Here is a 28,000-nt window from a genome sequence, read left to right as displayed (position 1 = left end):
GGTTAAGTCTGGGAACCCGGAAGTGGAGGGGGACTGAGTAGAGATGGTGCTGGAACTGGAGGAATGTGTGAAAGATTCTCCCAGATTCAGGTGAGGAAAATACCCCCCTCCCCCCAGATAAAAACAATCACCTCCACCCCCTCCCTCCAAAAATCAAATTTACCCCAAAGAGACAAATTCCCCCCAAAATACCAGCTGATCCCCAGCTAATCAAATTTAACCTAGAAAATCCCAATTCACCCCAGTCAGATTTACCCCAAAAAACTCCCAGTTGATCCCCTGAGAGTTAAATTTACCTCTCCCCAGAACCTCAATTGACCTCCCCACCCCATAAAAAAAGAAATAATTTACCCCGCGAGGTCCCAATTCACCCCCAAAGAATAAAATTTCTCAAAAAAAATCCCAAACGATCCCCAAAGAGTCGAATTTATCCCAGAAAATTCCAATTCACCCCCAAAGAATGAAGCTTATCGCCCCAAAATCCATATTTTTCAAGAATTATAGATTCCCTATAGTGCAGGAGACCATTTGGCCCATCTAGTCTGCGCTGACCCTCCAAGTGCAAAATCCATTCAGATGTCGTCCAAGACCGGAATTGAACCTGGGTCCCTGGCACTGTGAGGCAGCAGTGCTGACCCACTGTGCCACCCAAAGAATCAAATTTATCCCAAAAAATCTTTACATACTCCTTACGTTATCCCAAAAAATTCCCAACTGGCCCCCAAATAATCAAATTCATTCCACATATCCTTAATTGCCCTTAAAGAATCTAATTCAGGGCAGCACGGTAGCATTGTGGATAGCACAAATGCTTCACAGCTCCAGGGTCCCAGGTTCGATTCTGGCTTGGGTCACTGTCTGTGCGGAGTCTGCACATCCTCCCCGTGTGTGCGTGGGTTTCCTCCGGGTGCTCCGGTTTCCTCCCACAGTCCAAAGATGTGCGGGTTAGGTGGATTGGCCATGCTAAATTGCCCATAGTGTCCAAAATTGCCCTTAGTGTTGGGTTGGGTTACTGGGTTATGGGGATAGGGTGGAGGTGTGGACCTTAGGTAGGGTGCTCTTTCCAAGAGCCGGTGCAGACTCGATGGGCCGAATGGCCTCCTTCTGCACTAAATTCTATGAAATCTATGAAATCTATCTCAGTAAATCCCAATTTACCTCAGAGAATCCTATTTTCCCCCAAATATCCTTATTTTTCCCCAAATAGTCAAATTTATCTCAATAAATCCTTATTTACCCCCCCCCCCCCCCCCCCAAAAAAAAAATCCAGGTACCCCGGTTCAATTCCAGCCTCGGGTGACTATCTGTTTGGAGTTTGCACTTCCTCCCTGTGACTGCACGAGTTTCCTCCGGGTGCTCCGGTTTCTTCCCATGGTTCAAAGATGTGCAGATTAGGTGGATTGGCCATGCTAAATTGCCCTTTAAGTGTTCAACAGGTTAGGTGGGGTTACGGGGATAGGGTGGAGGAATGGATTTAAATAGAGTGCTCTTTCCAAGGGCCGGTGCAGACTTGGGCCGAATGGCCTCTATTGCACTGTAAATGTTATGATTCTATAGGAGTTAAATTTATCGTGAAATATCCCTATTTTCCCCCCCCCCGAAGAATCAAATGTACCCTAATAAATCTACCTGCAAAAAATCAAATTGATTCCAAAATATCCCTATTTTCTTCGAAACAGTTAGTTATTCCCCCAGAAAATCCCTATTTCTTCACAAAAATATCCCCCAAATTCCTTATTTGCTCCTAAATAATCAAATGTATCTCAAAGAACATAGGAATTAGGATCAGATGTAGGCAATTGAGCCCTTCGAGCCTGCTCCACCATTCAATCAGACCATGACTGATCTCTTCCTGGTCTCAAATCCACCTCCCCACCTGTTGCCCTTTAACCTGTTTTTTTAAAATCAGAAATATATCTATCTGCTTCTTGAAACCATTTAATGACTCTGATTCCACCGCACTATGGGGCAGCAAGTTCCACAAATTCACCACCCTCTGCGAGAAGAGTCCTTCCTCATCTCAGTTCTCAATCTACTGCCTCTCAACCTGTATAAGACCATAAGATATAGGAGCAGAATTAGGCTATTCGGCCCATCATGTCTGCTCCGCCATTCAATCATAGCTGACATGTTTCTCATCCCCACTCTCCTGCTTCTCTCTCTCTCCCCCGTAACCCCTGATCCCCTTATTAATCAAGAACCTATCTATCTCTGTCTTAAAGACACTCAGTGATTTGGCCTCCACAGCCTTCTGCGGTAAAGTGTTCCACAGATTCATCACCCTCTGGCTGAAGAAATTCCTCTTCATCTCTGTTTTAAAGGATCGTCCCTTCAGTCTGAGGCTGTGCCCTCGGATTCTACATCTTCTCCACGTCCACTCTATATGGGCCTCTCGGTATCCTGTAAGTTTCAATAAGATCCCCCCTCATCCTTCTAAACTCCAACGAGTACAGACCCAGAGTCCTCAACCACTCTTCATATGACAAACTCTTCATTCCAGGGATCATTCTTGTGAACTTCCTCTGGACCCTTTCCAAGGCCAGCACATCCAGAGCCTTATACAGCCTCAGAAGTATATCCCTGCTCTTCTATTCTAACCCTCTTGACATGAATAGGATGGGAATAGAGGGATACAGACCCAGGAAGTGTAGACGATTTTAGTTTAGACGGGCAGCATGGTCGACACAGGCTTGGAGGGCCGAAGGACCTGTATCTGTGCTGTACTTTTCTCTGTTCTTTGTTATGAATGCTGACATTGCATTTGCCTTCTTAACTGCTGACTCTGTGACCTCTCGTTCTAGATTGCCCCACAAGGGGGAACATTTGGCCTATGGTTAATTTATCAATCCCATTTAGTATTTTATACACCTCAATTAGATCCCCTCTCATCCTTCTAAACTCCAGCGACTATGAACCCAAACTGTTTAATCTCTTCTCATACATCAACACTTTCATCCCCGGAATCAATCTGGTGAACCTCCTCTGAACTGCCTCCAATTACAAATAAAGAGACCAAAAGAGGACACAATATCTGGTGTGGTCTCACCAGCACCCTGTACATTTGCAACAACACTTCTCTACTTTTATACTCCAGTCCTTTTGCAACAGACGCTAACATCCATTTGCCTCAACCCCCCCTGCGGAGCCCCTTAACTCATACTTTATCTTCTCCAACCGCAGGAAGTCATACAGGTCACCCAACCAAGCCGCTACCCCCAGTGGCGATGCCGACCGCCACTCCAGTGAAATTCGCCGCCGTGCAATCAGAGAGGCGAAGGCCACAACATCGGCCTTCCTACTCTCCATGAGCTCCGGCTTCTCTGAAACCCCAAATATTGCCACCAAAGTCCGGGTCCATGTCCTCCTCCACTATCCTGGCTAAGACCGTGAACACTCCTGTTCAGAATCTTCCAATTTTTTGCATCCCCAAAACATGTGCGCATGATTTGCTGGCCGCCGCCCACACCTCTCTCACTCATCTGCTACCCCCTGAAAGAACCCACTCATTCTCGCCCGAGTCATATTTCTCCTTGATCTTCACCACCCGCTCGCCTCCTTGCTCCCCCAGCCACTTGTATATATCCCCAATTCTTCCCTCCCCTCCCACATCCGGAAGCAGCAGTCGCTCCAGCAGGGTGTATCCTGGCAATCTAGAGAACCCCTTCCAGACCTTTCGCGCAAAGTCCTGAACCTGCAGATATTTGAACTCACTCCCCCTCGGCAGCTCTACCCTCTCCCTTAGCTCCTCCAGACTGGAAAACCCTTCCTCCAAATACAGATCCCTCATATTGACCAGCCCCACGTCCCTCCACCTCCTGTATACACTATCCATCCCCCCCGGCTCAAACCCATGATTCTCGCACAGCGGTGATAGCACCGACATCCCTTCCACCCTAAAATGCCTCCTCAACTGATTCCATATCTTCATGATTGATTGCACCATCGGACTCCCTGAATACCTATTTGGAGCCATTGGCAACGCTGCCGTCACCGTAGCCCTCAAACTGGACCCCTTACAAGATTCCTCCTCTATCTTAACCCACTTGACCCCTTCTCCTTCCCACCATCGCCGCACCTTGTCCACATTTGCCACCCAATAATAATGAAGCCGATTCGGCAATGCCAAACGCCCCCTGCTGTCACTGCCTCTGTAGCAGGGTCATCCCTACCCTCGGCACCTTCTCTGCCCATACAAAGTCAGAGATGATTGTGTCCAATTTCCGAAAAAAGGCCTTTGGCGTAAAGATCGGGACAGCTTGAAAGATAAACTAGAATCTTGGCAGAATTTTCACCGCTTGGACCCTCCCTGCCACCTCTTAAGATCCTCCCTGGCCCCCTCCACCAGCTTCGTTAAGTTCCACTTATGGAGCCCCGTCCATTCGCTCGCTACCTGAATCCCCAAATACCTAAACTTATCCCTCGCTACCGTAAATGGCATCCCCCTAAATTAGCCCGCTGTGTCAGCTCATTCACCGGCAAAACCTCACTTTTCCCTACATTCAGTTTGTACCCCGAGAACCCTCCAAACCTCCCCAGCAGTCCCATATTCGTTCCAATACTCTCCAGCGGATCCATAAGACATAGGAGCAGAATTAGGCCACTTGGCCCATCGCGTCTGCTCCGCCATTCGATCATGGCTGATATTTTCTCATCCCCATTCTCCTGCCTTCTCCCCGTAAATCTGATCCAAAACATACAGTAAGAGGTCATCGCCAATGGCTCTCTGGCCAGCTCAAACAGCATTGGTGACAGCGGGCACCCCTGCCTCATACCCTGTGTAAGTCAAAGCTTTGTGAGCTCATATTATTCGTCCTCACCCTCGCCCTTGGTGCTACAGCAACTGCACCCATTCCACAAATCTCGGCCCAAACCCAAACCTTCCCAAAACCTTGAACAAGTACCGCAACTCCACCCGGTCAAATACATTCTCCGCGTCCATGGACACCTCCATCTCTGGTACCAGAGCCCCCGATGTATTCATCGCTACTTTCAACAGCTGTCTTATATTACTCGCGAGCTGCCTGCCCTTCACAAAACCTGCTTGATCTTCTGCCGCCATCCCGGGGACACACTCCTCCATCCTCCCTGCCAACAACTTAGCCAATACTTTCACATCCATGTTCAGTAGTGATATGGGCCTATACAACCCACATTCCACCAGGTCCTTCCCCTTTTTCAGGATTTGTTTGATTACTGCCTGCGTCATCGTCTCCGGCAACTTCCCCTTCTCCAGTGCTTCATTAACACCCCAACAGATGTGGTGCCAGGTCCGTCGCAAATTCCTTATAAAATTCCGCTGGGTACCTTTTGTAAGGGCCACGAAGAATGCAGCACGAGTTTTAAGGATACAAAGTAATAACATTTATTTACTATAACAATATATACATAACAGTAGCAGTAACTTCTCTTGCTACCTTCTTCCTGCTGGTTCCTGAACTGGCCAGCTGGTTTATACTAGGAGTTTCTCCGCCCCCCTCATTGGGGAAGTTCATACTCCCATAGGATTGTGGGATAGTCATTAGTCCCCAGCCAATCGTAAGTAGGCAGGTCATAACATTTCCCTCCCCCCCCCAAAGTCCAAGGAATCCACCGAAGACCCTGGCGAAGGAAGGCGTCGAACTAGTTTGGCCGCAGGCCGGACGCCATTTGCACGCGGCGCTGGATCAGGCGGCGTGGAATGAGACGGAGACCGGCGCTTCCGTGATGAACTGCGCGGTTCTACATCCACGGCCCGTGGACCCGAGGATTCCCCCTCTGATGCATCCTGTGTCTCCATCTCGGAGTCAGAGTCTACTGCCTCCGTCATGTCAGCGTCTCTATCGCCATTCGGTCCCGTAACGACCTGCGCAGGCTTCGAGTGAGGCACCAGTGGAAGATTTTGAGGGCTACCTTCCCTTGTCTCTGGTCTTTGCGGCTGTTGAAATGAGCTCCGGGGGCGGGGAATCTTTTGAGGGGATGATCTTCTGGACCGAACGTGGTCTACGTGTTTTCGCTGGAGACGACCCTGGGCTTGCACTTGGTAAGATATAGGGCCTGTTTGGCGAAAGATTACACCAGGAACCCATTGGGCACCACCAGCAAAATTCCGCACGAATACTGGGTCACCGGGTGCAAACTGCCGAATCGGACGATGCCGAGAAAATCCCTGTCGTTCTTGTGTGCGGCGTACTTTTGCGCCAATGTCCGGGAAGACCATACTAAGGCGGGTGCAAAGTCTCTGGCCCATTAGGAGTTCTGCGGGAGCTACCCCAGTCACTGCATGGGGGGTGGTCCTGTACGTAAACAAAAAGCAAGCCAGTCTCGTGTCCATTGATCCGGAAGACTGCTTCTTTAGGCCTCTTTTGAATGTTTGCACTGCACGCTCTGCCAACCCATTTGAAGCCGGGTGGTAAGGGGCAGTACGGATATGGCGGATGCCGTTCATCTTTGTAAACCTAGCAAACTCCTCACTCGTGAATGGAGTGCCATTATCCGTGACCAGCACCTCGGGGAGGCCATGCGGACTAAATGATAAACGCATCTTTTCAATTGTTGCGCAGGACGTTGTCCCCTGCATCTTATGCACCTCCAGCCATTTGGACTGGGCGTCAATTAGTAGAAGGAACATGGATCCCTGAAAAGAGCCTGCGAAATCTGCATGTAAGCGTGCCCAAGGCCGCCCTGGCCATTCCCAGTGATGTAGGGGCGCGGTCGGCGGAAGCTTCTGATGCTCCTGGCAAATTGAGAAGGTGGCCCAAAACTGCTCCATGTCGGTGTCGAGGCCTGGCCACCAGACATAACTCCGGGCCAACATTTTCATCTTGGTCACGCCCGGATGCCCATTGTGCAAGTCTGATAATATCAGCTCCTGGCCTTTTTCCGGGACAATCACGTGTGTCCCCCACAGAGGATGCCGTCTTCCACGCTGAACTCTGACAGCTTGGAGGAAAATGCCCGCAACTTGCCTGGGAGCTGTCTATGCTGCGCACCATACAGGACTATGTGCCGAACCTTTGACAGGACTGGCTCCGTCTGGGTCCACTCACGGATCTGTGATGCCGTGACAGGCAAGGTGTCCATAAAATTTAGGGTTGCAACCACCTCACCGGTCGTGGGGGTCGACATGGGGCCGGTCGATAAAGGCAATCGGCTCAGTGCGTCGGCATTTGCCATCTGCGTACCTGGTTTGTGCTCCAGAGAATACTCTTATGCAGCAAGCAACAAAGCCCAGCGCTGGATCCGTGCAGAAGCAATGTGTGGTATTGGCTTATCCTCTCTGAAGAGTCCCAGCAGGGGCTTATGATCAGTCACGATAGTGAAATGGCGGCCGTACACATACTGGTGGAAGCGTTTCACCGCGAAAACCACTGCCAGGCCCTCCTTCTCGATCTGCGCGTACTTTTTCTCCGCTGCAGTCACTGTGCGGGAGGCGAAAGCTATCGGTCGCTCGGCCCCGTTCTCCATCTTGTGGGACAGGACGGCCCCAATACCATACGGGGATGCATCACGTGACGAGCAAAGGCTTTCCCGGATCATAGTGGGTTAGTAACCCAGACGACGACAATTGTTGCTTTACCCGCCGGAAAGCGGTTTCTTGCGGCTGACCCCAAACCCAGGTGTGATATTTCTTTAGCAGCAGGTGCAAAGGGGCCAGCGTAGTTGCCAGATTGGGGAGGAACTTCCCGTAATAGTTTACGAGACCGAGAAAAGAACGAAGATGCGAAGTGTCAGTCGGGGTGGGGGCATGTTGAATTGCACGCACCTTCTCTGCGACGGGGTGCAGACCCTCGCGGTCCACCCGATAACCTAGGTAGACTACTTTTGCCTGAAATACGCACTTTGTGCGACGTAAACGGACTCCAGCCTCCGAAAGGAGTCGGACAGCCTCCAGATTTTCCAAATGCTCTTGTTCCGACGTCCCTGTAATCAACACGTCATCTAGGTAGACAGCCACACGTGGTAAACCTCTCAAAATGCCCTCCATAACACGTTGAAAAATTGCACAGGCAGAGGATACTCCAAAGGGCAACCGTGTATATTCATACAGGCACCGGTGTGTGTTAATTGTTACATATGGTCGGGAGGCAGGGTCCAGCTCCAACTGCAGGTAGGCGTGACTCATATCTAATTTTGTGAACGAGAGTCCACCTGCAAGTTTCGCGTAGAGATCCTTTATGCGAGGCATTGGATATCGGTCGAGTCGGGAAACTGTATTCACTGTAAGTTTATAGTCGCCACACAAGCGAACTGTGGCATCTGGCTTCATTACTGGTACAATTGGTGCTGCCCAGTCAGCAAAACGGACGGGCCTGATAATACCCAAACTCTCCAAACGAGTGAGCTCCCCTTCTACCTTCTCGAGCAAGGCGTAAGGCACTGGGCGCGCCCGGAAATAGCGCGGCGTGGCTCCTGGTTCAACTTGGATACGGGCTACGGCCCCTTTTATTTTCCCCAAACCAGGATGGAATACCTCTGGGTATCGTCCTAGCACCTCAGTCAACCCTCCAGAAACTGTTTGGAGGATGTGCTGCCATTGCAACCGCAAATGGCGCAACCAGTCCCGACCCAACAGGCTGGGCCCATGGCCACGCACTACAATAAGTGGGAAACGCCCCTCCTGGCGTCCATAGACAACAGAGGTCATTGTAGTTCCTGCAATGTCCAGTGGTTCCCCCGTGTAGGTGGCCAACCTGGCCTGTGAGTCGGTTAATGTAAGGGTCTGTATACCCTGCTTGATGCGGTCGAATGTCCTCTGGGCGATCACGGAGACCGCTGCGCCAGTATCCAACTCCCTCTCCAGCGGGTGGCCATTGGCCCGTACTGTCACCTTAATGGGGGCCACACTGGGAGCTGCCACACAATGCAGCTGCAGGCAGTCGTCCTCCGTCTCCACGTCCTCAGGAGTAGTCGCCGCAGGTTCATCCACATGGAAGGTACGGCCTCTGGGCTGGTCCCAGTTACGGCCCCTGGGCTGGTCCCAGTTTCGGTCGGAACGGCGGCGTCCCCAGGACCGCCGTCCGCGACGGGGTCGGCGCCTACAAGTCTGACATGGACATGGCTCCTCATCCATTGGCTCTGGAGAAGGCTCCCTTCGGGGAGGAATGTCCGGTGGCCACTGGCGTCGGTCCGGACGTTGCCTCGCCCAAGGTACCGCAGGAGTGCGGGGGGACGTTTTTGGGCGGAAAGGGTTGCGCCCCAAGGCATGCACTTCCATTCCCTGTAGCTCCTGTACTCCTCGCTCTGCACGCTCTCGGGACAAGACTATTTGTATTGCCTGTTGAAAAGTCAATGTTGGCTCCGCTAACAACTTTCTCTGGGTTGCTGCACTGCTAATACCGCAAACCAAACGGTCGCGTAACATTTCTGACACGGTCTCACCATAGTCACAGTACTCCGCAATCCCGCGTAGCCTGGATTTATAAAAAAAAAAAATCGGCAAGGGATTCTCCAGGGGTCCTCTCAGCGGCATTAAACTGGTAACGCTGGACTATCGTGGACGGGGTTGGGTAAAAGTGTTGCCCCACTATATTCACAAGTTCGTCAAACGTTTTGGTGTCCGGCGCAGCTGGGTACGTAAGGCTCCTAATCACCCCAAACGTATGCGGGCCGCAGGCGGTGAGCAATATGACCACCTGGCGCTCGTTTTCGGTGATATTGTTTGCCCGGAAATAGTAACGCATCCGTTGTGTGTACTGGTTCCAGCTTTCCAGCACAGCATCAAAAACATCCAAACGTCCATACAGAGGCATGGTATAATAGAAAACAACTTCCAACCTGTATCCAACAAAAATCCAGGGAGGTGGCTTCAGCAGTGTAGACAGCTATTCACTTTTACCTTCGTCGCCAGTTTTGCAAGGACCACAAAGAATGCAGCACGAGTTTTAAGGATACAAAGTAATAACATTTATTTACTATAACAATATATACATAACAGTAGCTGTAACTTCCCTTGCTACCTTCTCCTTCCTGCTGGTTCCTGAACTAACCAGCTTATTTATACTAGGAGTTTCTCCGCCCCCCCTCATTGGGGAAGTTCATACTCCCATAGGATTGTGGGATAGTCATTAGTCCCCAGCCAATCGTAAGTAGGCAGGTTATAACAGTACCCATCCGGCCTTGGGACTTTCCCCGACTTCTTACCCCTGATACTATCCAGCACCTCCCTCAGCTCCAGGGGCTCCTCCAACACCTGCCTCTTTGCTTCCTCCACCTGGGGAAATTCCAGCTTGTCCAGAAACTGCCCCATGTCCCCCTCCTCCCCTGCCTCATGAAGTCCCTGGTAGTACTCCCTAAACGCCTTGTTTAGCTTCCCCAGCTCCGACACCACATCCACAGCCCTAGCTTCAATATTTCCCTGGACGCGGCCTCCCTTTACATTTGGTGCGCCAGCATGCGGCTCGCCTTCTCCCCATACTCGAATTGCACCCCTCTTGCCACGCGCAGTTGCCCTCCCGCCCTCCCCATTATCAACCTGTCAAACTGTCCCTGCACCTTTACCTCCTCGCCAATCCCTCCACGGTGGGCACCCTCGAATACTCCCTGTCCCACCTCCACTATCTCACTCATCTAGATGGTCATATTCCTCGCTCCTTTCCTTATCCGCACGAGCCTTAAGCAAAATAATTTCCTCCGGACCACTGCCTTCAGTGCTTCCCACAAAATGGCCGTCAATGCCTCCCCATTCTGATTCAACTCCACATACTCTTTAATCGTCGCCCGCACCTTATCATAAAAACCTCCATCCGGCAACAACCCCGAGTCAGACCTCCACCCCGGCCTCTGCTCTCGTCCCGTTCTAAACCGAATCTCCAGCCAGTGGGCTGCATGGTCCGAGATAACGATCCCCACATACCCTGCCCCCTCCACCCCAACCAAAATCTCCCGTCTCACTACAAAGTAATCAATCCTCGAATACGCCTTATAGTCGTGGGAAAAGAAGGAATACACCCTTCCCTTGGGTTCTGAAAGTGCCATGGATCCACCATACCCATCCTCTCCATAAACCCCTCCCCAGCTCCCTTGCCATTTGTACCCTACCCATCGACCTGGGCTCGACCTTTCCACCCTTGACTCGAGGACACAATTAAAATCTTCCATGATCAACTGGAGTGTGGCCAAATCCGGGATCGCTGCCAACAACCCCCTCATAAAACCCACATCATCCTTCCAATACCCCACTCACAATCACATATCTCCCACCTGGATCACTCACAAATCTCATTTGTTTGCTCATTAAAATCGTCACTACTCTCGATTTTGAATCAAACCCAAGTGGAAAACCATATCGACACATCCCTTCCTGAACCTAACCTGGCCCTTCACGTGGAGGTGCGTCTCCTGCAGAAATAGCACCCCTGCTTTCAAGCTCCTGAGGTGCGCAAACACCCGCAACCTTTTAACCGGCCCATTCAGTCCCCCGGATGTTCCACGTTATCAGCCTTACCTAGAGGTTTACACCTCCAATCCCCTCTACCGCCCATCATCTTCCCCATTTAACTTCAGAGCCCTTAATTCCACCCTATACCTACCCCCAGATGGCCCCCTTCTCTGCCCTTGACCATGTCATCTCTCACCCCCTGCCACGTCGCCCCCCCCCCCCCCCCTCCCCCCCCCCCGGCCGTCTTCCCAACACCTCACTTCCGTTCACCAGCATTACTTGTCAGCATGGCAGCCCCTGCTCAAAGGCACCTCCCAATGACCTCCCCTCCCTCACTCCTCAGCTCCCTGCTGACCTTGCCCTCCCCCACCCAAACAAACACTCCTCTTGAACTCCAGGCGGCCTCCCCCAAAAGCAAACAAACAAATGCTGAACACAAACAGTCCCATAAAACAGAAGGGGGTGGATGGGAACATCTATCCCCTCAAACTCTTCACCCCTGCCATCCCTTACAATACCAACATTAAACAGCAAACCCAGAAAAGCACCCCCTCCAAACCAAAGAGGCGGAAATCCCCCAATCCCTACCCCCACTGCAGACATGTTCGCCAACTCGGCTCCGCCAGCTCGGCTCCGATATCCTGATAAATTCGGACCTTGTTCCCCCTCCCATTCACAGGTACGCTTCTCCCTGGCCCAGTGCAAAATCTTCTCTTTTTCCACAAATTTATGGAGTCTCGCGTTCACCGCGGCTCCCCAGCTCTAGGCTTCTGCCTCAGGGACCTATGTGCTCGGTCCACTTCAGGCCCCTTCTCCCACCAGCATCTTCGAGACCTACCTCGTGTCACTCACACCTTCCACTCCATCAGGCAGGCCCACTATTCGCAGGTTCTGCCTTCTCGAGGTATTCTCCTGCTCCTCCACCTTTACCCTCACCTCCGCTTCCAGAGCCACCACACGCTCGCTGTGGTCCGAGACACTCCTTCGATCTCTCGAATCTGTGAGTCCTGCACCTCCAAACACTTCGCCACCCGTCCCATCAAACTCTTCAGGGGTGCCACAGCTCCTTCGAGCGATTCTCCCGCATTTCCTTCCTCTGTTGGCGGAGTTCCTGCTTAATAAAAGCCATCAACTGCTCCATCTGGGGCTTTCCACCTTGTACCAGCTCTTCCCAAAGCCATCCTTACATTGGCTACTGCAGCCTAGGTTTCCTCCAACTCTTTGGCCAGGTCTCGCACCGTCTTCTTCCGGGTTTGGTAACCAGCAGACATATTACTCCCGGGGGAAACTACTCCGACCTTCACCTACACCTGTTCGTCAAAATTCCACCCAGTATCGGGTAAAAAGAGCCCTTTTCTGTGCCTTCAAGCAGGAGCTGCCCTGTGCCACTCGCAACATGGCCGCCACAGGATGTATCGATATCGACACTAAAGTTTTACCCATTCTCCAAGTCTTTCTATATCCATCTGTAAACTCTCTATCTCCTCTTCACTGCCTGCTTCACATCTATTTCCGTATCATCCACAAATTTAATTTTGCAAAGTTACACTCTGTCCCTGCTTGCAGATAATTTATAGAAATGGTAAACGGTTGAGGTTCAAGGACTGATCCATGTGGGACCCTACTAGTTACAGTTCACCAGCCAGAGAAGGACCCATTTATCCTGACGCTCCGCTTTCTGTTAGTCAGCCAAACCTCCATCTAATCTAGTTCTCTACCCCCAATTTCCTGCGACCTCACTATAGATCACTACATATCTGCAAAGAATCAAGTTTTCCTGCAAAAATCTCTATGGACTCCCCAAACAATGGAATTAATCCCAGAAAGTCTCTACTCACCCCTGAAGGAATCAATTTCATCCCAATAAATCCCCGTTTACCCCGATAGATTCTGATTTATTCCAATAAATCCCTACTTTAAAGAATCAAATTGATCCCAAATAAATTGCTGTTTACTTTCAAGGAATTACATTTATCCCCCCCAAATTCCTATTGCCTCCCAAATAATTAAATGAATCCCTAAAAATCCCTGTTTATACCCAAGGAACCAATTTCCCTCCCCTGCAAATTCCCTATTTACTCCGAAGAATCAAATCTATCCCAAAATACACTAATACGCATTAAGAAATCAAATGTATACCAAATATCCATATTTTCCCAGGTAAAAGTGAAATCCCTAGCCAGGAAAAATAAAATTCATCCCGCAAATCCCTAATTAACCCTCCCCAAAATAAATCTAATTTGGGCCCCCCCAAAAAAATGCCGATTTCCGAGCATGCACATGGGTTAGGAGCAGGAGGAAGGCGGCCCCTCCCCTCGAGGCCTGTTCAAAATGATTGTATCTGATTGTAAACTCAACCACACATTCCTTCCCTCCACCCGATAATCCTCACCCCCCTCGTTGATCAACAATCCCTCCTGCCATTCAATGAGATCATGGCTGATCTGTGACCTAACTCCATAGACCTGCCTTTGGCCCACATCCCTTAATACCTTTGCTTAACAAAAATCTATCTTAGATTTAAAATTACCAACTGACCTCGCTTCTACTGCTGTTTGTGGGAGAGAGTTCCAAACCTCTACCACCCTTTGGGTGAAGATGTTCTTCCCAACATCTCTCCTGAACAGTCTGGCCCTAATCTTTTGGCTCTGCCCCCTAGTTTTAGAATCTCCAACTAGTGGAACTAGTTTATCATCTACTCTGTCTTTCCCTGTTAATATCATAGAATCATAGAATTTACAGTGCAGTAGGAGGCCATTCAGCCCATCGAGTCTGCACTGGCCCTTACAAAGAGCACCCTACTCAAGCCCACGTATCTACCCTATCCCCGTAACCCCACTTAACCTTTTTGGACACTAAGGGCAATTTAGCATGGCCAATCCACCTAACCTGCACATCTTTGGATTGTGGGAGGAAACCGGAGCATCCGGAGGAAACCCACGCAGACACTGGGAGAACGTGCAGACTCCGCACAGTCAGTGACCCAGCCGGGAATCAAACCTGGGACCCTGGAGCTGTGAAGCAATTGTGCTATCCACTATGCTACCGTGCTGCCCAAATATCTTGAATACTTAGATCAGATCACCCCTTAGCCTTCTAAATTCTAGCGAAAATGGGTCTAATTTGAATAATATCTCCTTGTAACTCTACCCCTGTAATCCAGGTATCATTTTAGTAAACCTACGTTGCTCTCCCTCCAAGGCCAAACTATCCTTCCGAAGCTGTGGTGCCCCAAACTGCTCACAGTGACTCCAAGTGGGGTCTAACCAGGGTTTTGTACAGCTGCAGCATAACCCCTGGGTCTTTATATTCCAGTCTTCTAGATACAAAAGCTAGCATTCCATTAGCCATTTTGATTATTTTCTGCACTTGTTTGTGACATTTTAAGGATCTATGCACCTGAAACTCCAGGTCTCTTTGGACATCCACTGTACCTAATCTCCTTCCATTTAGAAAGTACTCTGCTTTCTCCTTTTTTGGTTCAAAGTGGATAACCTCACACTTGCTTACATTAAATTCCATCTGCCACAGTTCCAAAGACTTGGAACCCTCTGAAAGAAATTCTCTGCATCTCCAGTTTAAATAGATGATCCCTCATTTTTAAACAGCGACCCCTTGTTCTAGATTGTCCCACAAGATACATCTTCTCTACATCCACCCTGTCAATACCCCCTCAGGATCTTAAAGGCTTCAATCAAGTCACCTCTTACTCTTTTAACCTCCAGCAGACACAAACCTAACCTCTCCAGCCTGCCCTCATTAGATAACCCGCCCTTACCTGGTATGAATCAGAGCATTTACAGTGCAATTCCTTCTCTGAACCACTTATCCTTCAATAAGGAGACTAAATACTGTGAGCAATGAGTCCAAATATGTACAGGTTAGGTGGATTGGCCAAGCTAAATTGCCCCTTAAGTGTCCAAAATTGCCCTTTGTGTTGGGTGGGGTTACTGGGTTATGGGGATAGGGTGGAGGTGTGGGCTTGGGTAGGGTGCTCTTTCAAAGAGCCGGTGCCGACTCGATGGGCCGAATGGCCTCCTTCTGTACTGTAAATTCTATGCTCCAGTTGTGGTCTCACCCATGTCCTGTACAACCAAATCGTAACCCTCCCTCTCTTGGTCTCCCCCTGCCCCCCCCCCTCGGTCTCCCCCTGCCCCCCCCCCCTCGGTCTCCCCCTGCCCCCCCCCCCTCGGTCTCCCCCTGCCCCCCCCCCCCCGGTCTCCCCCTGCCCACCCCCCCTCGGTCTCCCCCTGCCCCCCCCCCCCATCTCGGTCTCCCCCTGCCCCCCCCTTCTCGGTCTCTCTCTCCCCCCCGCCCCCTCGGTCTCGCCCCCCTCGCACCCCCCCTTCTCGGTCTCGCCCCCCCCCTTCTCGGTCTCGCCCCCCCCCTTCTCGGTCTCTCCCTCGCCCCCCCCTCTCTCTCCCTCGCCCCCCCCTCTCTCTCCCTCGCCCCCCTCTCTCTCCCTCGCCCCCCTCTCTCTCCCTCGCCCCCCTCTCTCTCCCTCGCCTCCCTCTCTCTCCCTCGCCCCCCTCTCTCTCCCTCGCCCCCCCTCTCTTTCCCTCGCCCCCCCTCTCTCTCCCTCGCCCCCCCCTCTCTCCCTCGCCCCCCCTCTCTCTCCCTCGCCCCCCCTCTCTCTCCCTCGCCCCCCCTCTCTCTCCCTCGCCCCCCCTCTCTCTCCCTCGCCCCCCCTCTCTCTCCCTCGCCCCCCCTCTCTCTCCCTCGCCCCCCCTCTCTCTCCCTCGCCCCCCCTCTCTCTCCCTCGCCCCCCCTCTCTCTCCCTCGCCCCCCCTCTCTCTCCCTCGCCCCCCCTCTCTCTCCCTCGCCCCCCCTCTCTCTCCCTCGCCCCCCCTCTCTCTCCCTCGCCCCCCCTCTCTCTCCCTCGCCCCCCCTCTCTCTCCCTCGCCCCCCCTCTCTCTCCCTCGCCCCCCCTCTCTCTCCCTCGCCCCCCCTCTCTCTCCCTCGCCCCCCCTCTCTCTCCCTCGCCCCCCCTCTCTCTCCCTCGCCCCCCCTCTCTCTCCCTCGCCCCCCCTCTCTCTCCCTCGCCCCCCCTCTCTCTCCCTCGCCCCCCCTCTCTCTCCCTCGCCCCCCCTCTCTCTCCCTCGCCCCCCCTCTCTCTCCCTCGCCCCCCCTCTCTCTCCCTCGCCCCCCCTCTCTCTCCCTCGCCCCCCCTCTCTCTCCCTCGCCCCCCCTCTCTCTCCCTCGCCCCCCCTCTCTCTCCCTCGCCCCCCCTCTCTCTCCCTCGCCCCCCCTCTCTCTCCCTCGCCCCCCCTCTCTCTCCCTCGCCCCCCCTCTCTCTCCCTCGCCCCCCCTCTCTCTCCCTCGCCCCCCCTCTCTCTCCCTCGCCCCCCCTCTCTCTCCCTCGCCCCCCCTCTCTCTCCCTCGCCCCCCCTCTCTCTCCCTCGCCCCCCCTCTCTCTCCCTCGCCCCCCCTCTCTCTCCCTCGCCCCCCCTCTCTCTCCCTCGCCCCCCCTCTCTCTCCCTCGCCCCCCTCTCTCTCCCTCGCCCCCCTCTCTCTCCCTCGCCCCCCTCTCTCTCCCTCGCCCCCCCTCTCTCTCCCTCGCCCCCCCTCTCTCTCCCTCGCCCCCCCTCTCTCTCCCTCGCCCCCCCTCTCTCTCCCTCGCCCCCCCTCTCTCTCCCTCGCCCCCCCTCTCTCTCCCTCGCCCCCCCTCTCTCTCCCTCGCCCCCCCTCTCTCTCCCTCGCCCCCCCTCTCTCTCCCTCGCCCCCCCTCTCTCTCCCTCGCCCCCCCTCTCTCTCCCTCGCCCCCCCTCTCTCTCCCTCGCCCCCCCTCTCTCTCCCTCGCCCCCCCTCTCTCTCCCTCGCCCCCCCTCTCTCTCCCTCGCCCCCCCTCTCTCTCCCTCGCCCCCCCTCTCTCTCCCTCGCCCCCCCTCTCTCTCCCTCGCCCCCCCTCTCTCTCCCTCGCCCCCCCTCTCTCTCCCTCGCCCCCCCTCTCTCTCCCTCGCCCCCCCTCTCTCTCCCTCGCCCCCCCTCTCTCTCCCTCGCCCCCCCTCTCTCTCCCTCGCCCCCCCTCTCTCTCCCTCGCCCCCCCTCTCTCTCCCTCGCCCCCCCTCTCTCTCCCTCGCCCCCCCTCTCTCTCCCTCGCCCCCCCTCTCTCTCCCTCGCCCCCCCTCTCTCTCCCTCGCCCCCCCTCTCTCTCCCTCGCCCCCCCTCTCTCTCCCTCGCCCCCCCTCTCTCTCCCTCGCCCCCCCTCTCTCTCCCTCGCCCCCCCTCTCTCTCCCTCGCCCCCCCTCTCTCTCCCTCGCCCCCCCTCTCTCTCCCTCGCCCCCCCTCTCTCTCCCTCGCCCCCCCTCTCTCTCCCTCGCCCCCCCTCTCTCTCCCTCGCCCCCCCTCTCTCTCCCTCGCCCCCCCTCTCTCTCCCTCGCCCCCCCTCTCTCTCCCTCGCCCCCCCTCTCTCTCCCTCGCCCCCCCTCTCTCTCCCTCGCCCCCCCTCTCTCTCCCTCGCCCCCCCTCTCTCTCCCTCGCCCCCCCTCTCTCTCCCTCGCCCCCCCTCTCTCTCCCTCGCCCCCCCTCTCTCTCCCTCGCCCCCCCTCTCTCTCCCTCGCCCCCCCTCTCTCTCCCTCGCCCCCCCTCTCTCTCCCTCGCCCCCCCTCTCTCTCCCTCGCCCCCCCTCTCTCTCCCTCGCCCCCCCTCTCTCTCCCTCGCCCCCCCTCTCTCTCCCTCGCCCCCCTCTCTCTCCCTCGCCCCCCTCTCTCTCCCTCGCCCCCCCTCTCTCTCCCTCGCCCCCCTCTCTCTCCCTCGCCCCCCTCTCTCTCCCTCGCCCCCCTCTCTCTCCCTCGCCCCCCTCTCTCTCCCTCGCCCCCCTCTCTCTCCCTCGCCCCCCCTCTCTCTCCCTCGCCCCCCTCTCTCTCCCTCGCCCCCCCTCTCTCTCCCTCGCCCCCCCTCTCTCTCCCTCGCCCCCCCTCTCTCTCCCTCGCCCCCCCTCTCTCTCCCTCGCCCCCCCTCTCTCTCCCTCGCCCCCCCTCTCTCTCCCTCGCCCCCCCTCTCTCTCCCTCGCCCCCCCTCTCTCTCCCTCGCCCCCCCTCTCTCTCCCTCGCCCCCCCTCTCTCTCCCTCGCCCCCCCTCTCTCTCCCTCGCCCCCCCTCTCTCTCCCTCGCCCCCCCTCTCTCTCCCTCGCCCCCCCTCTCTCTCCCTCGCCCCCCCTCTCTCTCCCTCGCCCCCCCTCTCTCTCCCTCGCCCCCCCTCTCTCTCCCTCGCCCCCCCTCTCTCTCCCTCGCCCCCCCTCTCTCTCCCTCGCCCCCCCTCTCTCTCCCTCGCCCCCCCTCTCTCTCCCTCGCCCCCCCTCTCTCTCCCTCGCCCCCCCTCTCTCTCCCTCGCCCCCCCTCTCTCTCCCTCGCCCCCCCTCTCTCTCCCTCGCCCCCCCTCTCTCTCCCTCGCCCCCCCTCTCTCTCCCTCGCCCCCCCTCTCTCTCCCTCGCCCCCCCTCTCTCTCCCTCGCCCCCCCTCTCTCTCCCTCGCCCCCCCTCTCTCTCCCTCGCCCCCCCTCTCTCTCCCTCGCCCCCCCTCTCTCTCCCTCGCCCCCCCTCTCTCTCCCTCGCCCCCCCTCTCTCTCCCTCGCCCCCCCTCTCTCTCCCTCGCCCCCCCTCTCTCTCCCTCGCCCCCCCTCTCTCTCCCTCGCCCCCCCTCTCTCTCCCTCGCCCCCCCTCTCTCTCCCTCGCCCCCCCTCTCTCTCCCTCGCCCCCCCTCTCTCTCCCTCGCCCCCCCTCTCTCTCCCTCGCCCCCCCTCTCTCTCCCTCGCCCCCCCTCTCTCTCCCTCGCCCCCCCTCTCTCTCCCTCGCCCCCCCTCTCTCTCCCTCGCCCCCCCTCTCTCTCCCTCGCCCCCCCTCTCTCTCCCTCGCCCCCCCTCTCTCTCCCTCGCCCCCCCTCTCTCTCCCTCGCCCCCCCTCTCTCTCCCTCGCCCCCCCTCTCTCTCCCTCGCCCCCCCTCTCTCTCCCTCGCCCCCCCTCTCTCTCCCTCGCCCCCCCTCTCTCTCCCTCGCCCCCCCTCTCTCTCCCTCGCCCCCCCTCTCTCTCCCTCGCCCCCCCTCTCTCTCCCTCGCCCCCCCTCTCTCTCCCTCGCCCCCCCTCTCTCTCCCTCGCCCCCCCTCTCTCTCCCTCGCCCCCCCTCTCTCTCCCTCGCCCCCCCTCTCTCTCCCTCGCCCCCCCTCTCTCTCCCTCGCCCCCCCTCTCTCTCTCCCTCGCCCCCCCTCTCTCTCCCTCGCCCCCCCTCTCTCTCCCTCGCCCCCCCTCTCTCTCCCTCGCCCCCCCTCTCTCTCCCTCGCCCCCCCTCTCTCTCCCTCGCCCCCCCTCTCTCTCCCTCGCCCCCCCTCTCTCTCCCTCGCCCCCCCCTCTCTCTCCCTCGCCCCCCCTCTCTCTCCCTCGCCCCCCCTCTCTCTCCCTCGCCCCCCCTCTCTCTCCCTCGCCCCCCCTCTCTCTCCCTCGCCCCCCCTCTCTCTCCCTCGCCCCCCCTCTCTCTCCCTCGCCCCCCCTCTCTCTCCCTCGCCCCCCCTCTCTCTCCCTCGCCCCCCCTCTCTCTCCCTCGCCCCCCCTCTCTCTCCCTCGCCCCCCCTCTCTCTCCCTCGCCCCCCCTCTCTCTCCCTCGCCCCCCCTCTCTCTCCCTCGCCCCCCCCTCTCTCTCCCTCGCCCCCCCCTCTCTCTCCCTCGCCCCCCCTCTCTCTCCCTCGCCCCCCCCTCTCTCTCCCTCGCCCCCCCTCTCTCTCCCTCGCCCCCCCTCTCTCTCCCTCGCCCCCCCTCTCTCTCCCTCGCCCCCCCTCTCTCTCCCTCGCCCCCCCTCTCTCTCCCTCGCCCCCCCTCTCTCTCCCTCGCCCCCCCTCTCTCTCCCTCGCCCCCCCTCTCTCTCCCTCGCCCCCCCTCTCTCTCCCTCGCCCCCCCTCTCTCTCCCTCGCCCCCCCTCTCTCTCCCTCGCCCCCCCTCTCTCTCCCTCGCCCCCCCTCTCTCTCCCTCGCCCCCCCTCTCTCTCCCTCGCCCCCCCTCTCTCTCCCTCGCCCCCCCTCTCTCTCCCTCGCCCCCCCTCTCTCTCCCTCGCCCCCCCTCTCTCTCCCTCGCCCCCCCTCTCTCTCCCTCGCCCCCCCTCTCTCTCCCTCGCCCCCCCTCTCTCTCCCTCGCCCCCCCTCTCTCTCCCTCGCCCCCCCTCTCTCTCCCTCGCCCCCCCTCTCTCTCCCTCGCCCCCCCTCTCTCTCCCTCGCCCCCCCTCTCTCTCCCTCGCCCCCCCTCTCTCTCCCTCGCCCCCCCTCTCTCTCCCTCGCCCCCCCTCTCTCTCCCTCGCCCCCCCTCTCTCTCCCTCGCCCCCCCCTCTCTCTCCCTCGCCCCCCCTCTCTCTCCCTCGCCCCCCCTCTCTCTCCCTCGCCCCCCCTCTCTCTCCCTCGCCCCCCCTCTCTCTCCCTCGCCCCCCCTCTCGCTCCCTCGCCCCCCCTCTCGCTCCCTCGCCCCCCCTCTCGCTCCCTCGCCCCCCCTCTCGCTCCCTCGCCCCCCCTCTCGCTCCCTCGCCCCCCCTCTCGCTCCCTCGCCCCCCCTCTCGCTCCCTCGCCCCCCCTCTCGCTCCCTCGCCCCCCCTCTCTCTCCCTCGCCCCCCCTCTCTCTCCCTCGCCCCCCCTCTCTCTCCCTCGCCCTCCCTCTCTCTCCCTCGCCCCCCCTCTCTCTCCCTCGCCCCCCTCTCTCTCCCTCGCCCCCCTCTCTCTCCCTCGCCCCCCTCTCTCTCCCTCGCCCCCCTCTCTCTCCCTCGCCCCCCTCTCTCTCCCTCGCCCCCCCTCTCTCTCCCTCGCCCCCCCCTCTCTCTCCCTCGCCCCCCCCTCTCTCTCCCTCGCCCCCCCCTCTCTCTCCCTCGCCCCCCCCCTCTCTCTCCCTCGCCCCCCCTCTCTCTCCCTCGCCCCCCCTCTCTCTCCCTCGCCCCCCCTCTCTCTCCCTCGCCCCCCCCTCTCTCTCCCTCGCCCCTCTCTCTCTCTCCCTCGCCCCCCCCCTCTCTTTCCCCCCCCCCCCCCCCCGCCCGCACCCCTCTATTTCTTTGTGACTCTCTCGCTCTCACTCTCAGGGTGACACTACACCAGATGGAGAACGATGTCCTGGAGCTGGAAGGAAAGCTGGAGAATGTGAGTCAGAAATGCAGCTTTCGGTTATCTTTCTCATCCCTCACTCGCACTGTCTCCCCATATCCCTCACTACCACCATGTCCCCTATAGATAATTCCCCTCCCTCTACCCCCCTCCCCGTGTCTCTCTCCCTCCCTCCGTCCCCCACCTAGAACATAGAACATTACAGCGCTGTACAGGCCCTTCGGCCCTCGATTTTGCGCCAACCTGTGAAACCACTCTAAAGCCCATCTACACTATTCCCTTATTGTCCATATGTCTATCCAATGACCATTTGAATGCCCTTAGTGTTGGCGAGTCCACTACTGTTGCAGGCAGGGCATTCCACGCCCTTACTACTCTCTGAGTAAAGAACCTACCTCTGACATCTGTCCGATATCTATCTCCCCTCAATTTGAAGCTATGTCCCCTCGTGCTAAACATCACCATCCGAGGAAAAAGGCTCTCGCTGTCCGCCCTATCTAATCCTCTGATCATCTTGTATGCCTCAATTAAGTCACCTCTTAACCTTCTTCTCTCTAACGAAAACAGCCTCAAGTCCCTCAGCCTTTCCTCATAAGATCTTCCCTCCATACCAGGCAACATTCTGGTAAATCTCCTCTGCACCCTTTCCAATGCTTCCACATCCTTCCTATAATGCGGTGACCAGAATTGCACGCAATACTCCAACTGCGGCCGCATCTGAGTTTTGTACAGCTGCAACATGACCTCATGGCTCCGAAACTCAATCCCTCTACCAATGAAAGCTAACACGCCATACGCCTTCTTAACAATCCTCTCAACCTGGGTGGCAACTTTCAGGGATCTATGTACATGGACACCGAGATCTCTCTGCTCATCCACACTGCCAAGAATCTTACCATTAGCCCAGTACTCTGTCCTCCTGTTATTCCTTCCAAAATGAATCACCTCACACTTTTCTGCATTAAACTCCATTTGCCACCTCTCAGCCCAGTGCTGCAGCTTATCTATGTCCTTCTGTAACTTGTAACATCCTTCCGCACTGTCCACAACTCCACCGACTTTTGTGTCATCTGCAAATTTACTCGCCCATCCTTCTACGCCCTCCTCCAGGTCATTTATAAAAATGACAAACAGCAGTGGCCCCAAAACAGATCCTTGTGGTACACCACTAGTAACTGGACTCCAGGCTGAACATTTCCCATCAACCACCACCCTTTGCCTTCTTCCAGCTAGCCAATTTCTGATCCAAACTGCTAAATCACCCTGAATCCCATACCTCCGTATTTTCTGCAGTAGCCTACCATGGGGAACCTTATCAAACACTTTACTGAAATCCATATACACCACATCAACTGCTTTACCCTCGCCCACCTGTTTGGTCACCTTCTCAAAGAACTCTATAAGGTTTGTGAGGCACGACCCACCCTTCACAAAACCGTGTTGACTATCTCTAATCAAATTATACATCCTATCTCTTATAAACCTTTCCAAGATTTTTCCAACAACAGAAGTAAGGCTCACTGGTCAATAGTTACCGGGGTTATCTCTACCCCCCTTCTTGAACAAGGGGACAACATTTGCTATCCTCCAGTCATCTGGCACTATTCCTGTAGACAAAGATGACTTAAAGATCAAGGCCAAAGGCTCAGCAATCTCCTCCCTAGCTTCCCAGCGAATCCTAGGATAAATCCCATCCGGCCCAGGGGACTTATCTATTTTCAAACTTTCCACAATTGCTAACACCTCCTCCTTATGAACCTCAAGCCCTTCTAGTCTAGTAGCCTGAATCTCAGTATCCTCCTCGACAACATTTGTCTTTTTCCTGTGTGAATACTGACAAAAAATATTCATTCAGCACCTCTCCTATCTCCTCGGACTCCAAGCACAACTTTCCACTACTGTCCTTGACTGGCCCTACTCTTACCCTAGTCATTCTTTTATTCCTGACATATCTATAGAAAGCTTTAGGATTATCCTTGATCCTACCTGCCAAAGACTTCTCATGTCTCCTCCTGGCTCTTCTTGGCTTTCTCTTTAGGTCCTTCCTAGCTAACTTGTAACTCTCGAGCGCCCTAATTGAACCTTCATGTCTCATCTTTACATAAGCCTCCTTCTTCCTCTTGACAAGTGTTTCGACTGCATTAGTAAACCACTCTCCCTCCCACTCACTGCCGCCTCCCCGCGTCCCCGGCCCCCGCCGCCTCCCCGTGCCTCTGGCCCCCGCCGCCTCCCCGTGCCTCTGGCCCCCCCCCCCCCCCCGCGTCCCCCGTGCCTCTGGCACCCCCCCCCCCCCCGCGTCCCCGTGCCTCTGGCACCCCCCCCCCCCCCGCGTCCCCGTGCCTCTGGCCCCCCCCCCCTGCGTCCCCGTGCCTCTGGCCCCACGTCCCCGTGCCTCTGCCCCCCCCCCCCCGCGTCCCCGTGCTCTGCCCCCCCCCCCCCCCCGCATCCCCGTGCCTCTGGACCCCCCCCCCGTGCCTCTGGCCCCCCCCCCGTGTCCCCGTGCCTCTGACCCCGCCCCCCCCCGTGCCTCTGGCCCCCCCCCCGTGCCTCTGGCCCCCCCCCCCCCCGCGTCCCCGTGCCTCTGGCCCCCCCCCCGCGTCCCCGTGCCTCTGGCCCCCCCCCCCCCGCGCCCCCGTGCCTCTGGCCCCCCCCGCCCCACACCGCCTCCCCGTGCCTCTGGCCCCCGCCGCCTCCCGTGCCTCTGGCCCACGCCGCCCTCCCCGTGCCTCTGGCCCCCCCGCGCCTCTGCCCCCCCCCGCGTCCCCGTGCCTCTGCCCCCCCCCCACCCCCCGCGTCCCCGTGCCTCTAGACCCCCCCCCCCCCCCCCGGCGTCCCCGTGCCTCTGGCCCCCCCCCCGCGTCCCCGTGCCTCTGGCCCCCCCCGCGTCCCGTGCCTCTGGCCCCCCCCCGCGTCCCCGTGCCTCTGCCCCCCCCCGCGTCCCCGTGCCTCTGGCCCCCGCCGCCTCCCCGTGCCTCTGGCCCCCGCCGCCTCCCCGTGCCTCTGACCCCGCCGCCACCCCCGTGCCTCTGGCCCCCGCCGCCTCCCCGTGCCTCTGGCCCCCGCCGCCTCCCCGTGCCTCTGACCCCGCCGCCTCCCCGTGCCTCTGGCCCCCGCCGCCACCCCGTGCCTCTGGCCCCGCCGCCACCCCACCCGTGCCTCTGGCCCCCGCCGCCTCCCCGTGCCTCTGGCCCCCGCCGCCTCCCCGTGCCTCTGGCCCCCGCCGCCTCCCCGTGCCTCTGACCCCGCCGCCTCCCCGTGCCTCTGGCCCCCGCCGCCACCCCGTGCCTCTGGCCCCCGCCGCCACCCCGTGCCTCTGGCCCCCGCCGCCTCCCCGTGCCTCTGGCCCCCGCCGCCTCCCCGTGCCTCTGGCCCCCGCCGCCTCCCCGTGCCTCTGGCCCCCGCCGCCTCCCCGTGCCTCTGGCCCCCGCCGCCTCCCCGTGCCTCTGGCCCCCGCCGCCTCCCCGTGCCTCTGGCCCCCGCCGCCTCCCCGTGCCTCTGGCCCCCGCCGCCTCCCCGTGCCTCTGGCCCCCGCCGCCTCCCCGTGCCTCTGGCCCCCGCCGCCTCCCCGTGCCTCTGGCCCCCGCCGCCTCCCCGTGCCTCTGGCCCCCGCCGCCTCCCCGTGCCTCTGGCCCCCGCCGCCTCCCCGTGCCTCTGGCCCCCGCCGCCTCCCCGTGCCTCTGGCCCCCGCCGCCTCCCCGTGCCTCTGGCCCCCGCCGCCTCCCCGTGCCTCTGGCCCCCGCCGCCTCCCCGTGCCTCTGGCCCCCGCCGCCTCCCCGTGCCTCTGGCCCCCGCCGCCTCCCCGTGCCTCTGGCCCCCGCCGCCTCCCCGTGCCTCTGGCCCCCGCCGCCTCCCCGTGCCTCTGGCCCCCGCCGCCTCCCCGTGCCTCTGGCCCCCGCCGCCTCCCCGTGCCTCTGGCCCCCGCCGCCTCCCCGTGCCTCTGGCCCCCGCCGCCTCCCCGTGCCTCTGGCCCCCCGCCGCCCTCCCCGTGCCTCTGGCCCCCGCCGCCTCCCCGTGCCTCTGGCCCCCGCCGCCTCCCCGTGCCTCTGGCCCCCGCCGCCTCCCCGTGCCTCTGGCCCCCGCCGCCTCCCCGTGCCTCTGGCCCCCGCCGCCTCCCCGTGCCTCTGGCCCCCGCCGCCTCCCCCGTGCCTCTGGCCCCCGCCGCCTCCCCGTGCCTCTGGCCCCCGCCGCCTCCCCGTGCCTCTGGCCCCCGCCGCCTCCCCGTGCCTCTGGCCCCCGCCGCCTCCCCGTGCCTCTGGCCCCCGCCGCCTCCCCGTGCCTCTGGCCCCCGCCGCCTCCCCGTGCCTCTGGCCCCCGCCGCCTCCCCGTGCCTCTGGCCCCCGCCGCCTCCCCGTGCCTCTGGCCCCCGCCGCCTCCCCGTGCCTCTGGCCCCCGCCGCCTCCCCGTGCCTCTGGCCCCCGCCGCCTCCCCGTGCCTCTGGCCCCCGCCGCCTCCCCGTGCCTCTGGCCCCCCGCCGCCTCCCCGTGCCTCTGGCCCCCGCCGCCTCCCCGTGCCTCTGGCCCCCGCCGCCTCCCCGTGCCTCTGGCCCCCGCCGCCTCCCCGTGCCTCTGGCCCCCGCCGCCTCCCCGTGCCTCTGGCCCCCGCCGCCTCCCCGTGCCTCTGGCCCCCGCCGCCTCCCCGTGCCTCTGGCCCCCGCCGCCTCCCCGTGCCTCTGGCCCCCGCCGCCTCCCCGTGCCTCTGGCCCCCGCCGCCTCCCCGTGCCTCTGGCCCCCGCCGCCTCCCCGTGCCTCTGGCCCCCGCCGCCTCCCCGTGCCTCTGGCCCCCGCCGCCTCCCCGTGCCTCTGGCCCCCGCCGCCTCCCCGTGCCTCTGGCCCCCGCCGCCTCCCCGTGCCTCTGGCCCCCGCCGCCTCCCCGTGCCTCTGGCCCCCGCCGCCTCCCCGTGCCTCTGGCCCCCGCCGCCTCCCCGTGCCTCTGGCCCCCGCCGCCTCCCCGTGCCTCTGGCCCCCGCCGCCTCCCCGTGCCTCTGGCCCCCGCCGCCTCCCCGTGCCTCTGGCCCCCGCCGCCTCCCCGTGCCTCTGGCCCCCGCCGCCTCCCCGTGCCTCTGGCCCCCGCCGCCTCCCCGTGCCTCTGGCCCCCGCCGCCTCCCCGTGCCTCTGGCCCCCGCCGCCTCCCCCGTGCCTCTGGCCCCCGCCGCCTCCCGTGCCTCTGGCCCCCGCCGCCTCCCCGTGCCTCTGGCCCCGCCGCCTCCCCGTGCCTCTGGCCCCCGCCGCCTCCCCGTGCCTCTGGCCCCCGCCGCCTCCCCGTGCCTCTGGCCCCCGCCGCCTCCCCGTGCCTCTGGCCCCCGCCGCCTCCCCGTGCCTCTGGCCCCCGCCGCCTCCCCGTGCCTCTGCCCCCCCCCCCCGCGTCCCCGTGCCTCTGGCCCCCCCCCCCCCCCGCGCCTCTGGCCCCCGCCGCCTCCCGCGCCTCTGGCCCCCGCCGCCTCCCCGCGCCTCTGGCCCCCGCCGCCTCCCCGCGCCTCTGGCCCCCGCCGCCTCCCCGCGCCTCTGGCCCCCGCCGCCTCCCCGCGCCTCTGGCCCCCGCCGCCTCCCCGCGCCTCTGGCCCCCGCCGCCTCCCCGCGCCTCTGGCCCCCGCCGCCTCCCCGCGCCTCTGGCCCCCGCCGCCTCCCCGCGCCTCTGGCCCCCGCCGCCTCCCCGCGCCTCTGGCCCCCCCCCCCCGTGCCTCTGCCCCCCCCCCCCCCGCGTCCCCGTGCCTCTGGCCCCCCCCCCGCGTCCCCGTGCCTCTGGCCCCCCCCCCCCCCCGCGCCCCCCGTGCCTCTGACCCCGCCGCCTCCCCGTGCCTCTGGCCCCCCCCCCGCCCCCCACCGCGTCCCCGTGCCTCTGGCCCACGCCGCCTCCCCGTGCCTCTGGCCCCCCCGCGCCTCTGCCCCCCCCCCCGCGTCCCCGTGCCTCTGCCCCCCCCCCACCCCCCGCGTCCCCGTGCCTCTGCCCCCCCCCCACCCCCCGCGTCCCCGTGCCTCTAGCCCCCCCCCCCCCCGCCGCCTCCCCGTGCCTCTGGCCCCCGCCGCCTCTCGTATAGTGACCCTTAACCCAAATCCCTATTGTGCACTGTACAACATGAATGTTTCCTGCACTGTGACAGCTGAGCCTTTACCCTGACCTTACCCTGCACTGTGATCTCTGAGCCTTTATTCTGACCTTACCCTGCACTGTGACACCTGAACCTGTACCCTGACTTACCTGCACTGTGACCCCTGTGCCTTTACCCCTGACCGTACCCTGCACTGTGACCCCTAAACCTTTACCCTGACTTCCTGCACTGTGACCCCTCAACCTTTCCCCTGACCTTACCCTGCACCGTACCCTGTACTGTGACCCCTGACTGTCCATTGGCCTTATCCTGCACTGTGACTCGTGACCTTCCCTTGACTATACCCTGCACTGTGACCCCTAACCCTTGCCTGAGCATGAATTTTAACTCAATCCATTCTGGTTGTGTTTCTGTTGAGGTGGTCAATCTGTGTGAGGCAATGATCGATTCTGGACATGCCTACAACAGGGCCAACAGACGGCTCGTAGAGGCAATTCAGGGGTTGTCACAGAGCCTGAAAGACAAAGGAGTGTCGG

The 28,000-nt window shown here is 60.0% G+C and overlaps 1 long non-coding RNA gene across 1 annotated transcript; it reads left to right on the top strand.

Moving 5' to 3' along the window:
• The first annotated feature begins 6 nt into the window (after positions 1–6).
• On the top strand, positions 7–28,000 carry LOC140392385 (uncharacterized). The gene is made up of 3 exons (XR_011935321.1): positions 7–90; positions 21,397–21,454; positions 27,883–28,000. It is a non-coding gene; the product is annotated as an uncharacterized lncRNA (long non-coding RNA).

The sequence above is a fragment of the Scyliorhinus torazame genome, chromosome 16 (assembly GCF_047496885.1).
Source record: "Scyliorhinus torazame isolate Kashiwa2021f chromosome 16, sScyTor2.1, whole genome shotgun sequence".
In the NCBI taxonomy this organism is placed as follows: Eukaryota; Metazoa; Chordata; class Chondrichthyes; order Carcharhiniformes; family Scyliorhinidae; genus Scyliorhinus; species Scyliorhinus torazame.
This window is presented reverse-complemented; position numbering and strand designations above follow the sequence as displayed.